We start from the raw sequence: 16,683 nt of genomic DNA on the forward strand, positions 1-16,683 counted from the left end.
CTGTTCATCAAGATGCTTACCTGTGCCCTCTCCAGAATGACAGTCTCAGAGTAGCTGAGCGTCACGTGGAAGCCTAGGGTTCCCGCACAGTGTTGCAGAAGTGAGCATTCCAAGGGGTCCAGGCAGAAGCGGAAGATTTCCTATGGCCTAGCTTTGGAAGTTTCAGAACTTTACTACCACCTCATTCTATTAGTCAAGCAAGTCAATAGGGCCAGTCTAGATTCATAATGAGGAGAGTGAAACAGCCTAATATGTAACGAGGAAAGTGTGTGGATGTACAGGTAAGGAGGGAAGGGATGCCAGCCATCTCAGAATATGCTACCATACCCCATCATTTTCTTGTTATTCCAAGACATTCTACAAGTCAGTGGCATATACTGAGAGGAAATATAAAGTCTACAAAGAACAAAAGACTCCAATTTTAGCTTAGCATAAGGATGGATACCAACAACAGATGCCAACAAGGACAATGAATGACTGAGGAATAGAAGCCCTGCCCCTCTGGTGTATGCACTGGAGAAGGCCTCTCAGAATGTATATACACTCTCGGGGAGAATGGAAAGAAGAAAATCCCCCAATGGATTAAGAAATTTTTGAATTGACTAATGTGACAATGTTTAAATTTGTGCCAGTAGGCAGAATGGGGTGGGAGAGAAATTAATTTCAGTTGTGGAAAAATAAAATTTTATTTTTGAACTCCTAAATTTGCAGGCAATTAAATTACTACCTATATAATTACTTTAAGCTTTTGTTCCTATTGGTTTGATCATCTTAATTATTTATATACCACAATTCATGAATAGCTAGCTCTGATGAGTAATTGTTGTCTACCTATTTAATTTTTCCTGAAATCTTGATATTCTTCTTATATTCTCATAGCAAAGAATGAACTGTCTTATTATTTGCTTCAATTCCATAGTCTTGTTGACTTTAAAGTCTAATTTGTCTTAGATATAAAATATTTACTATTTTAAACACTTAGTTAATTTCTATAGACTCATGCTCTTATAAATATTTCTCTCCTGAGATTGTCGAGTCTATTACTCCTTGAGGAGCCTCTAACACAATTCCTTCTAGAGTTCATTATTTGGTTTGGGGGAAGCTTTTGTCTTTGAGCAGAGTTATAATACTTCTTCACAGACAGTTGGGTAAATATTCACTGAGATTAGCCACCAGATATAACTAAAGCATCAAAAAGTACTTTTGAAGTACAGAGAGAACTTCAAAGAGGAGAATATCAAGGGGGTAAAGTTAAATTCACAACTGTAGATTTATTCACCATAAACTAAGGCAGACACAACCACATTGTAGTCCACAAGAAATTTTGGGTCATCTTTTTAATTGTAGTTTCCCTGTTGGTCCATTCTATTTGTACTACACCCAAAATTCTCGTGCCTTCCAGCCATAAAGAAGGTTCTACTCCTTTGACAAATTATCTCCCTACTTATATGTCTGTTCCCCTTCAGGGTATTCCCAAGAGCTAGAGTGATCCATTTAGACATGTCAAATCATGTCTCTCCTCCAACAGAAAAAATAGCTCACTGAGAATCAATTCCAAAGGCCTAACAACAGCAGACAAAGACCCCTGTAGAATCTGGATCTACAAATCAGTACTTCATTCACTTCACCTCAGTCTCATATATCACACACATGCTCCCCTGCCTGTGGCAATCTTACCTCATATTCCCATAACTCTATGTCAAAATTAGCTAGCTGGCAATTTTGGTGTCCATGGTGTTAAGGTAATAAAAAGGAGGCAAGAGTTTGGGAGCAGATTTGATTAGTCCCTATACAATTTGGCAGTGAGCTGAAGAAAAATGGAAGTATACAAAGTCAAGAAGCACATAAAGCAGAGTCACTTTGGATCAAAGATTTAAGTTAGCTCTCTAGATTCTATGGTCTTTGCAATCAGGCAGTAAGTTCTGCAAGAGCATTTAGGGGGTGGGGGGAAGTGAGGGGAAGAACTTGCTCCTAAGTCTTGAAGTTCTCATGATTTGCTCCTAAGTCTTGAAGTTCCCATGACCACCATAAGGACTAAAATTAAAAAGACTGACAACACTAAATGTTGACACGGATGTAGAGCAATTGGAGATCTCATATATTATTGAATGTAAAATAATACAAACACTTGGGGAAAAAATTTGACAGTTTCTTAAAAACTAAATAAATTCCTCCTATTCCATGACCTAGCAATTTTCCTCTTTGAGATATTTACCCAACAGAAATAAAAATACATGTTTACAAAAAACACTTGTATAAAAATATCCATGCCTTTCTCATACATAATGACCCAAAAGTTTATAAAAGTCCAGGGTCCCTAAATAGGAGAATGAATGCACAATCTTTGGTATATGAAAGGCTTGAACTTCTGATACACACACTTGGGTAGGTCTCAAAAGCATTATATTATGCTAAGTACTATTCCATTTATATGACATTCAAGAATAGAAAAACTAATTTACTGTAGGAAAATCAGAAGAGTATTTGCCTCTGGAGATAGAGGTAGGGTTTGAGTATTGAGAGCCATGAGGGAATTTTTGGATAGTGGTGATGTTCTATATATTGAAATGGATTTGGTTTAAACAAGTGTATTCACTGGTTAAAACTCAGTGAAAGTGCTGATAATGTTTGCACATTGTATTGCATGTAAATTTTATATAAAAAGAAAAACAGTAATCCAATATTGAATTCTAGTTAATGATATGCATGTTGGAATATTTGGGGAGAAGTAATCTGCAATGTACTTTGAAATGCATCAAAAAGATAAAATGGATTGCCCCACCAGCGTAGTTCAGTGGTTGAGTGTCGACCTATGAATTAGGAGTCAGGACTCGATTCCTGGTCAAGGCACATGCTCAGGTTGTGGGCTCGATCCCCAGTTGGGGACATGCAGGAGGCAGCCAATCAATAATTCTTTTTCATCATTGATGTTTCTATCTCTCTCTCCCTCTTCCTTCCTCGCTGAAATCAATAAAAAAAATTTTTTTAAAGATAAAATGGATTAAAGAGTGGATAAAGTGATATATAAATATGTGACAAAGCACATATAGGACAATATAAATAATAGAATTCAGGTTGTGCTTATATATAGTATGGTTTTTCACAGTAAAATACTCTGAACTTTATTGTATGTTTGAAAAATATCATAAACTGATTTAACACTTGCCATCTCAGCCCCTGAACCACCTGATAGGACAAGTCCGTCTAGATTAAAGATCCTTGCAATTAGTTGCATCTTCTCTGGATGAATTAGCAAGAAGAAAGACTTCAAGGGCCTGAATGCTGTGGCCAGGTCCTCCAGCAGCTTCTATGCCATCTCTGATGACTTATTTAAGAGTTGCACTGGAATCTTGGCCATAGGTACCCTGGCACCCAACTAGACAAGAACAGAAATACACTTCTCCCCCCTAAAAAATGAAACATAAATAGATTTTAGATTTATTGGCATTATGATCACAAAGTTTTACACAACCTGATGTACATGAATCTACACTAATAAAATACAAAGATGCTAATTGACCATACTTTTGCTATACCCTATGCCACGCCCACCAGTCAATCAGAGTGACTATATGCAAATTAACCCAACCAAGATGGTGGCCGGCAGCCACGGAGCTGGAGCAAGCAGGAGGCTTGGTTGCCCAGGCAATGGAGGAAGCCAAGCTTCCCGCCTGCCCTGAGCCAGCTGTGGCCTCCGCTCATGACAACAAAGTTTCAATTATAGAAGCTAAATAAATCCCACATACCTGCTTCCAGTCAGCCTCCACTGGGAGCTTGGGTGGCTGGGGGTTGTGGCCAGCCTGCAAACAGCCATCAGCCCCTCACCCAGGATGGCCACACCCTCATGCAGTAAGGGTCCCCGCTGGGGGGATTAGCCAGCCTGAAAACGGCCCTCAGCCCCTCACCCAGACTGGCCAAGCACCCCCACAGGACCCCCCACCCTGAAGTGGCTGTGGCAAGCCTACAAACAGCCCTCAGCCCCTCACCCACAATGGCCAGGCACCCCAGTGGGGATCCCCACCCTGAAGGGGCTGTGGCCAGCCTGCAAACAGCCATCAGCCCCTCACCCAGGCTGGACAGGCACCCCAGCGGGGACCCCCACCCTGACGGTGCTGTGGCCAGCCTTCAATCAGCCCTCAGCCCCTCACCCAGGCTGGCCAGACACCCCAGCGGGAATCCCCACCCTGAAGGGGCTGTGGCCAGCCTGCAAACAGCCATCAGCCACTCACCCAGGCTGGCCACGCCCTGATGGGGTGAGGGTCCCCATTGGGGGGCTTGGCCAGCCTGCAAACTGCCATCAGCCACTCACCCAGACTGGCCAGGCACCCCAGCAGGACCCCACCACCTTGAAGGGGGTGTGGCCAGCCTGAAAACGGCCCGCAGCCCCTCACCCAGGCTGGCCAGGCACTCCTATATAATAAAAGGGTAATATGCAAGTTGACCCTAACAGCAGAAAGACTGGGAATGACTGGTCACTATGACATATACTGACCACCAGGGGGCAGATGCTCAATGCAGGAGCTGCCCCCTGGTGGTCAGTGGTCAGGGGGAGCTCTGCTCAGCCACAAGCCAGGCTGACAGCTGCCAGTACAGCGGTGGTGGTGGGAGCCTCTCCTGCCTCCTCAGCAGTGCTAAGGATGTCCGACTGCAGCTTAGGCCTGCTCCCTGCTGGCAAGTGGACATCCCCCGAGGGCTCCCGGGCTGCCAGAGGGATGTCTGACTGTCAGCATAGGCCCAGTCCCCCAGGGAGTGGGCCTAAACCAGCAGGTGGTCATCCCCCGAGGGGTCCCAGACTGCAAGAGGGCACAGGCCGGGCGGAGGGGACCCCGCCCAAGTGCACAAATTTTTGTGCACCAGGCCTCTAGTGTTTAGATATGAGAAGAAGGAATTATTTCAGCCCCAGTACAATTTATCTTTTTGTTTTCCTTTAGAAAATAAACTGAAATTTATTGCATGAATCCTTTAAAAAGTAAGAAAATAATGTAAAATGGTCATAAAACCAATCGTATGTTTTATAGAAAATAGCAGAATAAAATCACTTTGTGAGATGTCAAATCCAAAGACGTTTATCACTTAAGAAAAGACAATGTTCTCTGTCTTTAAGCATCTAAATCTGTTAACACCTTATGCCCTTTCAAAACTAGAAAGCCATTTTGTTACTATTTTAAATGACTCTACCAATCTTTGGCCATACTGACAGAAACCTTCAGCATGGATTCTGTTAACCAAAAAACCATTTTAACAGTTGTCTTTGAAACTCATAGATACAGACAACAAAATGGTAGTTACCAGAAGGAAAGTGAGCAGGGAAAGAAGTCGGTAAAGGGGGTCAAATATATGGAAACAGAGAGAAAATAGACTTCGGGTAGTGAGTATACAATAGAGCAGTGATGGCGAACCTATGACACGCGTGTCAGAGGTGACACGCGAACTCATTTTTTTGGTTGATTTTTCTTTGTTAAATGGCATTTAAATATATAAAATAAATATCGAAAATGTAAGTCTTTTTTTTTACTATGGTTGCAAATATCAAAAAATTTCTATATGTGACATGGCACCAGAGTTAAGTTAGGGTTTTTCAAAATGCTGACACACCGAGCTCAAAAGGTTCGCCATCACTGCAATAGAGTGTACAGATGTCAAATAATAATGTTGGACACCTGAAAATTATATAATGTTATTAACCAATGTTACCCCAATCAATTTAATTAAAAATTTTAATTGTCTTTGTGTTATCTTTTCCATTATGCTTACTCAGTCTTCCTCCCTTCAACCCAAGCAAAAAAAAAATATTCAGGTTTCCTATAACCATATCCTTTACTGAAACCAGCTGTATGATGATGTACTGAGATCTACTAAATTTGGCCTACACAAAAATGTAAACATGAGAACCACAAGCTGAATATGATCCATGAATTCAATATTCCTCTAAATAAACAAGTGCTATATAGGAATTATTAATAAAAACATAATGAGGCCTGGCCATTTTGGCTCAGGGGTTGAACATCAACCTCCAGGCCAGGACATCGGACCAGGTTGCAGCTCAATCTACAGTAGGGGACATGCAGGAGGCAGCTGATCAATGATTTACTCTCATCATTGATATCTCTCTCTCTCTCTGTCTCTCTCTCTTCCTCTCTGAAATCAATAAAAATATATTTTTTAAAAAAACAAAAAACATAATGAGGTCAAATGAAGCATTAGCTCAATTCAACTAGTGGGATTCTGTTGGGATAAGAATTCAATAGGAACTTTAGAGAAACAAAAAACTGGAATATATTTCTAAGAAGCCTTACAAAATAATACTTAAAAGAATAGAACTTAATGGAAATGTGAAAAAAAAGTGGTAGGCAAGAAAAGTGAGAAAGCTGGTTACTTTGTGCCCTCCATTGTCACTGAAATAGAATAAGATGGAACTGGAACAATCTATAACATTAAGTTAAGGAAGATAGAACACTCATCACTGGTTTCTTTTCAGTCTTCAGTCAACTTAATGTTTGTGAGGCATTGTACCCTGTCAGTTATTTCCTCCCTTATGAAGCTCCTCTCTTTCATAAAGTACTAATCCTTATTCTTATCTGACCTTGCTAGGCACTCTTTTTGTATCCAGTCTCCATGGTTTTACGGTCATAAAAGGAAGGCATGAGTTTAGAAATGGACTGGATTAGTTTCCATGTAATTTTTTACTTTTATTGTATACTTTTTATTTTACTTTTAGTGACTCTGCTCTGACTACCTGCAAAAGGCGAATATTATTTAAGATCACATCCTTTTCAGTCCCCTATTTCTTTTTATTCTCTTTCTCCTTCCTGGGTAATCTCACCCACACATGCTGGTGATTCTTAAAATTATATTCAATCTTTAATCTCTTTCCAAAGCTCCGAACTGAATTTTTCTCTTTTCAGGTGTCTTAAAGGTACATGAAACTGTTAGGGGCAGAAATAGAGTATTGGGGACTAGCTATTAATTATAAGAAATAAAATAGGAGCCCGGCCAGTGTTGCTCAGTGGTTGAACATCAACCTACAAACCAGTAGATCATGGTTCAATTCCCTGTCAGGGCATATGCCTGGGTTGCGGCTCAGTCCCCAGTGTGGAGCATGCAGTAGGCAGCCAATCAATGTTTATCTCTCATCACTGATGTTTCTCTCTCTCCCTCTCCATTCCTCTCTGAAATCAATAAAAATATATTTTTTTAAAAGAAATAAAATTAATCATGCTCATTTAAACGTGACTGTTTTGTTCTGATTAAAGAAAGCACAGTCTAACCTGGCTGGGAGTTGTATACCCCTGGGACCTGGGAGTAAACCTTACCCCAAAGAGTCAACCTTGGACCTTGGAGTCCAGCTTGGAATGTGGTCTATTCTCATTCAAGAACTGCCTATCATCATGGAAAGATTAACAACCTAGTTGCCCAAACAATGGAGTCCCACACCAGCCGGCATTGCCAGCTTCCCCTTGCCTGTAATACCCATTTTTGCATGCCCATTCTTACTCCTTTTTGCCTACTTCCCCCATGTAACCTTTGTCCTACCCAATATAAGCAGCTGGCTTATGGGGGGTGGGGGGAGAGGGAGGTGCGCAAAGAAGATTTTTGTGGATGACCTGCTGCTCTCCCATATTGCTGGCAGTACTGGAATAAACGCTCAGCTACGATTCAACACCATCTCTGCTTAATTGGCTCAAGTAGTGACAGGCAGCCTGGACTCCCTTGGTTGTCTGAGTAAAAAACTTTACCATGTTGAAAACCAAACATTATTTCTACCTAAAACTTCATTTTCCAGTATTTCCTATTAATGACATTTCTATCAAAGCAATCCTCCAAGCTAGCAACTATAAAATGACCTTTAGCTCCACCCCACATTGTGGATTTTTGCTTGGGGGGGAGAGGAAAGGAGTTCCCCTTTCTCTACTGATGCTTCTTGAAAGTAAGGATATATCTTATTCATTCTCCTTATCTCATTGCCTAGGAAAGTATCTAGTACATATCAGTTTTATAAGGTTGGATGGAAATAAGGAAAGAAGAGAGGAAGGGAGAAAGAGAAGAAAGACATAATTGTTAGGCACATTCTTGCACTCCATTATGCTCTGCTTGGGGCTCTCTCACCCCTCCTAGCAATCTTCCTGTTATTCTCATTATAGGTCTCATGATTAACGTCCTTCAGTTTCCAATAAACCACCTCACCCTGTTTCCAGTGGACCACATACACCTGGCCCTCACCTGCACCTGATCTGACCAGTTATCTGACTGACCTTTACAAGAGACATAAATATTCCACTCCTTCTATTCTACCCCGCTAATGCCATTTTGGTTTCAGCCCTTCTGTTAGCAGATGTAATAATAAATTTACAATTCTTTACCCCTTTTGGCCTTGTGCATTCTTCCTTCAGCAACCCTAACAATAATGAAAGGAAAATGGAAAGGAAGAAGAAATGAGAAGAGATGTGAGGAGGAAAGCAATTAGTAAACTTACTGAGCTATTACCCATCCTATCTAATAAAAGAGAAACATGGTAATTAGCCATACCTCCACTACCCTTCCCATTGGCTAATCAGGGCGATATGCAAATTAACTGCCAGCCAAGATGGCGGCCGGCAGCCAGGCAGCTTGAAACTAACATGAGGCTTGCTTGCTTCAGTGACGGAGGAAACCGATGTTCCCCGCCTGCCTTGCAGGCCTCTGAGCTTGCAGTTTGAAACATAGTTACAAATATAGAAGCTAAATAAAACCCCAGAAACCTGCTTTCAGCTAGCCGGGATCTCAGAGCTGGAGTTGATACAGTGTTTCGATTATAGAACCGAAACAGACCAGATACCTGCTTTCAGCATCAGAGACCTCAGAGCTGGAGTCAGAGATAAAGCTGGCCCAGAATAAAAAAAAAAAAAAAAAAAAAGGAGCAGTTGGGAGCTTCAGTCACCCACCAGCCTGAAAACAGCCCTCAGCCCCTCACCCAGACTGGCCAGGCACCCCAGTGGGGACCCCCACCCTGAAGGGGGTGTGACCAGCTGCAAACAGCCATCATCCCCTCATCCAGGCTGGCCAGGCACCCCAGTGGGGATCCCCACCCTGATCCAGGACACCCTTCAGGCCAAACCAGCCAGCCCCCACCCATGCACCAGGCCTCTATCCTATATAGTAAAAGGGTAATATGCCTCCCAGCACCAGGATCAGCGGAGCCGCGAGGCCTCCTGGCACTGGGATCAGCGTGACAGGGGGCAGCGCCCAAACCCCCTGTCGCCCTGCAGCTCTGTGTGTGACAGGGGTGGGGCCACAACCTCCCTATCCGGCCTGCTCTGTTCGTGACAGGGGAAGGCGCCCCAACCCCCTGATCGGCCCTGCTCTGTGGGTGATAGAGGGCGGCGCCCCAACCCCCTGATCGGCCCTGCTCTGTGTGTGATGGGGTAGAGCCATAACCTCCCCATCGTCCCTGCCCTGAGTGTGAGAGTGGCTGCACCCCAACCCCCTGATCGGCCCTGCCCTGAGTGTGACAGTGGCGGTGCCCCAACCCCCTGATCCGCCCTGCTCTGTGTGTGACAGGGGGCGGTGCCCCAACTCCCCTATCGGCCCTACTCTGTGAGTGACAGAGGGGAGCTCCTCAACCTCCTGATGGGCTCTGCTCTGTGCGTGACAGGGGGTGGCGCTGCAACCTCCCCATCGACCCTGCCTTGAGTGTGACAGGGGGCAGTGCCCCAACCCCCCAATCGGCCCTACCCTGAGCGTGACTGAGGGTGGCATCACAACCTCCCAATCCGCCCTGCTCTGTGCATGACAGGGGGCAGCGCCCCAACTCCCCAATCGGCCCTGCTCTGAGCCCGGCCAGGGGCTGCACCTAGGGATTGGGCCTGCCCTCTGCCACCCAGGAGCAGGCCTAAGTCAGCAGGGCGTTATCTCCTGAGGGATCCCAGACTGTGAGAGGGCACAGGCTGGGCTGAGGGACCCCTCCTTCCCCCCCGAGTGCACAAATTTTTGTGCACCAGGCCTCTAGTCTATGTATAAAAGCCTAAGCAACCATTACAATGGAACGACTGGAATGACCGGAACAACCAGTCGGTATGACCTGCACTGACCACCAGGGAGAAGATGCTCATGGCTGGCAAGCACAGCCTCTTCTGTCTCTGTGGCAGCGCTAGGAGGTAAGGAGCAAGTGGTAAGCGGTTAGGAGCGAGTGGCGAGCAGTTAGGAGCACTGAGCACCAAGCTCCTCCCCAGCTGCCTGCCGCTTTCCACACTGCTACATCCCCCAAGGGGTCCTGGATTGAGAGAGGGCGCAGTCCAGGCTGAGACACCCCCAACCGGTGCATGAATCCATGCACTGGGCCTCTGGTAATAGGATAAAGTTTATAACAGCTGACAGTTGACACTGTAATTCTTCTAAGGACGAGAGCTCTTTTATCTGGATGATATTCAAAGTCCTTACAGTAAAAATTAAGTTCTTTAGGGCCTACATATCAACCAGTGTAAGCTTGGAGGGAGTGGGGAAAAGCCTTCATGATAAAGAAACAGACTCTGGAAAATTCTCTAAGGCAAAATAAGAAGAAAGGAGCAAGGAATAGAAATAGAGAAAATGAGGCAAATGGGTCCATGGCAATGCATTCATCCCTATTACTTTCAAGTTTTCAATCACTTCTAGGAAATTCATTAAAGGCTTGGCACAACTGGATATTTTGTTATTGCAATGCAGTGAATTGATTGAGTTTAGAATCTCAGTTTACACGGGGTAAAAAACGAGACAAAACTCATGGACATAAAAGGCACAGGACGAAGCACCAGGCAGATCTGGGTTTACATTCACAGTGACATGTTACAGTAAAAGTACTTACTTAGCCTTGCCATAAAGCAATGTAGCGCTGAAGCATGACCCCCGCCTCTGCCAGGGAATTTGGTACAGATGGTCATTTCAGATGGACAATGATCCTATCCAAAGCATTAAACCAAAATTACAAAATCAAGTGCTCAAGATTATGTAAGATACTAGAGGCCTGGTGCATGAAATTTGTGCACGTGAGGGAGGGGTCCCTCAGCCCAGCCTGCACCCTCTCCAATATGGGACCCCTCAGGGGATGTCCAACTGCCTAAACCAGCAGTTGCACATCCCTCTCACAATCTGGGACCGCTGGCTCCTAACTGCTTACCTGCCTGCCTGCCTGATCGCTCCTAACCACTCTGCCTACCTGCCTAATCACCCCTAACCACCTCTGCCTGCCTGCCTGATCACCCCTAACCACCTCTGCCTCGGCCCCCGCCACCGTGGCTTTGTCCAGAAGGACGTCTGGAAGGATGGCCAAAGACATCTGGTCTATCTGGTCTAATTAGAATATTACCCTTATATTAGTATAGATTGCTTTATTGAAAATTCAGGGTCGAGGCTAAATCAGCTTAAAGTTCTAATAGGAACTTTAGACCTTGGGCAACCTCTTCATACACCCATTAAGTGTAAGGGTATAGTCCAGCCGTGGGCAAACTACGGCCTGCGGGCCGAATCCGGCCCGTTCGGCTGTTCTATCCGGCTCGCGGAGCCGAAAGAGCGGAGGGTTCTCTTGCTCTCCCCTCCGCTCCTTCACCAGCAGCAGTGTTAATATGGCAACGTCGGGAAACACGGCCGCAGCTCCTTCTTCTGAATCCAGTTTAAGAACCCATTGTGGCCCTCAAGTCAAAAAGTTTCCCCACCCCTGGTATAGTCTCTAAAAAGTTTAAATACTTGAAGCAAGCACAGCCTTGAAAATAGGCATTGGCCCATATTGCTTAAATCTAAAGAAATCTTTATAACCTAAGGGACACTTTGGCACTTGGTGGGGGGAGGTGTACTCTCCCCCACCCCTAGGGATTCTGTGTTCATTGGGGTATACTCACGTTCTCATAGCTGAGTGAGGAGAGGAGAAAAGAAGACAGCAATATCTAGTAATTTGAAGTAGGAATATTTTTATCTGCCAATATCAAGTTCTAGAACTATAAAATTCCTTACTCCTAGGACACTACACCTTTCATAGTCATTTTGATGCTATATGGGCTAGTTTATTTCCCTTCTATGCTTCAGAACAAGTTTTATAACATAATTATATGTGTTGTTATATGAAAAATGAGTGAAACCACTCGTTTTGACAGGCTAATGAGGTACAGGAGTGCAAAATGCTAGCATTATGTGATTTCACAGAAAATTCTACTATTATGCTTACTTTGTAATAAACCAAATTGTGGACCTCAAAAATATGCTGCTGTCTTATAATAAAACCATTCACAGCAATAGATAAGAGACTTCTTATTTTCCATCAGTGATAGCCACCTCTGCTATAAGGAAAAATGACCTGGGTTGTTTTTGAAGCAGAAGTATGAGTAAACACCCAAGAAACACTCCAAAAACTTATTTTAGTTATCAAAATAAACTAGCAAAGCCTCAAAGTCACTTGAAAATATCAATCTTGTGGAGGTTATCACAATATTAGATACTACCTCCTCTATCATCAGCATTATAAAACATTTTTTCATTTGACTACTTTTCTCGGCCATTGGCATTGTTCCCAGCTAGTATCTTCTCACTTTAAGATACCCTATGCCAGCCCTGGCCAATGTAGCTCAGTGGATAGAGCGTCAGCCTGCATACACAAGAGTCGATGTTTCTCTCTCTCTCTTTCTCTCTGCATCTATCTCTCTCCCCCACTCCTTCACTCTCTCTAAAAATCAATGAAAAAAGATCCTTGGGTGAGGATTTTTTTAAAAAGATAGTGTATGCCACATTTATACTTTAAGTTAAAAATTGTTCAGATACTTTACATAGTATTTTTCAAATTTATATTTTCTTTCCAAGTACCAACTTTCTGCGCAAGGTAGATGCTATTGTCCTTGACCAAGAGACAATCTTTTCTTTAACTCAATCATGTTTATAAGCATGATTATATGTTCTATAGTTAGCACCAAAGAAAAACACTGGTGACATTCTCTACGCTTCTTTCTTACTGTGACACTTGCCCTCTGACAGCCTGGTGACATGAACTGTCAATATGTAAAACATCAGTCTCACATGTGTTCCAAATCAAGAGCCATAGAACAGTTTGGCTACTGTGAAAAGGACAATTAAGTGGCTTTCTAATTACAATGACGTCAAATGTAGAAGAGAAGAAACACTGGATGTTATCTCTGAACCCCCTCCAACTTGCATTCTGATGCATATACTTGCTAGCCCCAAACCCTTTCCACTTGTGTCCTAGCTAGCCTTGCAAAAACCTGTTTCTCTGAATACTCCCATTTTATAGAGACCATAAACCATAAACCATACACAACCCCCAGAGGGGGTTGGCAATGCTGGCACCAGCCAGGCCAGGCCTTTGGGTGTAATCTCACTTCCCCCATTCCAACCCATGGGGGCTACAAAGCCCATGAGAAGTCCGGAATCCTGGTCCATATTTGGGAGACAAAGACACTAAGGGGATAAAAGGGAAAGCCCCCCGCATTTGGTACTCAGGCTTTGGAGACTGATACCCTGAGTCACCACACTAGTGCATCTGCAAATAAAGGCGTTCTTTCTGAATCCTCTGAGTGCCCAGCTGTTCGTTCTCCCATGCTGCCTGGCAGCTTATCTGCAACACTACTTTGCATGGTATGGAATAAGCTCCCTCACTGCTTTCTGACTTAACTGCCCAACTCAAGCTGCCACATGACCTCACCTATTCCATCTGCATGTAACAGAGCAAGGAGAGAATGCTCTAAAGACCAAAAACGCTATTTATACAAGAGTGCCTCTCACTCTCTTTCAGAATCTATTTATTCTTAGTTTGAATAGAATTGAAAGAAACAGTATAGTGTAATTACTAAGAGAACAGACTCCAGAGCTAGACTGAATTGAATCCTACCTCTGTTGTTTACTAGCCCTGTGTCCTTGGGCAAGTTACTTAAACTCAATGTTCTGCTGGATCAACCTGAGAGGAAGAAAATAAAAATATATTTTACAGAGTTGTTATAGGATGAAGTTAATTAAAATATGTAAAACACCTAGAACTGTGGCAGGCACATGGTGTTATATTTTATTTCTAAGTTCATAAAATATTATAAACAGCAAGAAAGAAGATCAGGCCCAGCAGGCATGGCTCAGTGGTTGAGCGTTTTCCTATGAACCTAGAGGTCATGGTTCAATTCCTGGTCAGGGCACATGCCCTGAATACAAGCTCAATCCCCAGTGTGGGGTGTGCAGGAGGCAGCTCATCAATGGTTCTCTCTCATCACTGATGCTTCTATCTCTCTCCCTTCCTTTTGGAAATCAATAAAGATATATATAAAAAAACAAACAAACAAAGAAGATCAAGGCTTCTGTAGCCATTTGCACTAACACTAGCAAGCATTATCAACTAAAAGTCCATAGTAGTAAGGGGAAGGACTAGGATTACTACTTAAAAATACACATAAGATCTGGGGGCATTGAGTATGGGAATAAAAGCTTGGTAAATACCCAAGTTTATCACTGTATTACATCACAATAGAGTAGTGAAAGTTTATAAAGAGGAACCTGAGCCTTCATGTCCAAGGGCTTATATTTCAGCTCAATAAAATTGTGAATGTTTATTAAGAGGACCCCAAGCATCCAAGGAATAATTAAAATAGGCTCAATAATTTCATTAAAGATGCAACACATTTTGAAATATTTTTGTTCAAAAGAACCAAATAAAAATTTTAGTGCCTTAATACATACTCAGCTAACCAAAATATTCATTTATTCAAAAAGATTTCATCTCTAAGTGGTCTTGTTATAAGAAGATACTGAGAATAGAAACAAAATACAACATAAATTATTTCATGAAGAGGTGTGGCAAAGACTGCTAATTGTTGCCCATCTTTTATTCTCCAAGTCTTTGTTTTAGAAATAGAAATGCCTTGAGTATATGGGGATAGGACTACCCACTTGTCTAGAGACTTTATGTCCTAATCTCCCTTGCAGCTCAGCGTGGCCATATGACTAAACTCCCATCACTTGAATATGAATGAAATCTGTTGCGTGACTTATGTGATACTTCCTTATAAGAAAATTGCCTACCTCCTGCTTCCTCTTCCTCTCTCCAGGGGCTGTATTGAGAACATAAAGCAGTTAAGCTAGCCTCTACCATGAAGATGAAGTGGCAACCAAGGAAATGGTTGAACAAAAGGACAGAGGAAACCTGGTCCCCAGGTCAACCTGTGCAGAGTTCCCTACCTTCTACAGACACCATGCCTCCCTATACACTTCTGTCTCATTTAAGACAGAGTAATTTGGGGTCTTTTTGTAGCAGACTCATATCATCTTAATACTAGTAAATTTAGAGAAAGATAATAGAAATTAACTTCAAGTCTATATTGAGTACAAGTATTTTGCAATTTACTATGTCAGGCTCTATAAAGATGCTGAATTAATTAGATGCAAGTTCTGTCCTCTGAGACTGTAATCCAGAGAAGAGGAACTAAGTACCCAGACAATTACATTCCCATGTAGTCCACATTGCTTTTATGTGAGAATTATAAATGAGGTGTTATGGGACAATAGTAGGAGATAATTCTATCAACTTGCACCAATAAATCTTGAATCAGGAAAATCTTCATGAAGATGGCCTTTCAGAAAAATCTACAATTGAAAGGATTTCAAAAGCAGGGATAAACAATGACAGGAAAGGAAAACAATGTGAATAAAAGCACTTCAGCAGAAAAGTATACATGTGCTCATGTGTCCCTTTAGAATATAGAGTTGAAGGACCTTGGAATGTGTGCTGGAAGAGTAAGTGTAGATCATTGTGAAGAGCACTGAATTGTAATTATAAAATGTGTATTGAGCTCTTTCTATATGCAAACATTGTGCTAAATGTTTTATGTGCACTTTCTCAACTAATCTTTTATATTTCCCCTTGAGGGTAAGGAATCTATATTTAATTCAGCAGGAAACAGAAAACCTGAATAACTATGAGAAAGTGAATGACACCCTTTAACTGTGCTTCAGGATGGCTAATCACCATGTAGGAGTGTACAGTGCAGGATGCAAAGCAGCGAGAATACTTTTGGAATAGACAAGGCTAGAGATCGAAACTTGAACTAGTGTGACAGCATGAAACAGGACTCAAGACGTTATGACGAATTTGGCAAGTAATTACTTGATTGTGTGAAGAGTCCTATAAAAACAGGAAGTGGGAGGATAATCCTAATGTTTAGAACCTGAGCCCTGAAATTAACAAAATAAGGAGTGATGTGTTTTCAACAAAAAATAGAAGGTAACTGGGCTTATTGAGATGTTGATGGGTTCCATGCAGAGGACCTTTGCTTTCTCAGTACCATGACTTACTATGTGATTTCTCAAAATTGGCTGAATATTTCTAAACCTGTTTTGTTCTCTGAATAATAATATCCAACTCACAGACTTTATTTGAGGGTTAAAGAAGATAGTGTTTTTTAAAGGACAGAAAAAGCACCTAGCACTATATAGTACATAGTAAGTAGTCACTATATAGTTATCAATAGATAAGGATATAAACATATAAATTGAATATGTGAGAGTTTGTAAAATCACTGAAGAAAATAAAAGGTTTTGAGGCAAAAACCTTTGGAAATACCTTCATTTTAATACACAGTATGAGTAACAAGGGCCAGTAAAGGTAACAGGGGGAAATAGTAGTGAGGTGAGAAGAAATGAAAGATGGGTAAAAAGACCCAGGTAGAGAGATCAACCTCTGTCAGGAAA

At 42.5% G+C, this 16,683-nt stretch overlaps 1 long non-coding RNA gene across 1 annotated transcript in view; it reads right to left on the reverse strand.

Moving 5' to 3' along the window:
* The window catches only part of LOC118657559, a 96,289-nt gene that overhangs the window by 16,797 nt on the left and 62,809 nt on the right, over positions 1–16,683 (reverse strand). The window contains exon 9 of the long non-coding RNA XR_004968043.1: positions 13,844–13,909. This is a non-coding gene — a long non-coding RNA (uncharacterized LOC118657559). The remainder of the gene's footprint in view (positions 1–13,843; positions 13,910–16,683) is intronic.

The sequence above is a fragment of the Myotis myotis genome, unplaced genomic scaffold (genome assembly GCF_014108235.1).
Source record: "Myotis myotis isolate mMyoMyo1 unplaced genomic scaffold, mMyoMyo1.p scaffold_m19_p_6, whole genome shotgun sequence".
Taxonomy (NCBI): Eukaryota; Metazoa; Chordata; class Mammalia; order Chiroptera; family Vespertilionidae; genus Myotis; species Myotis myotis.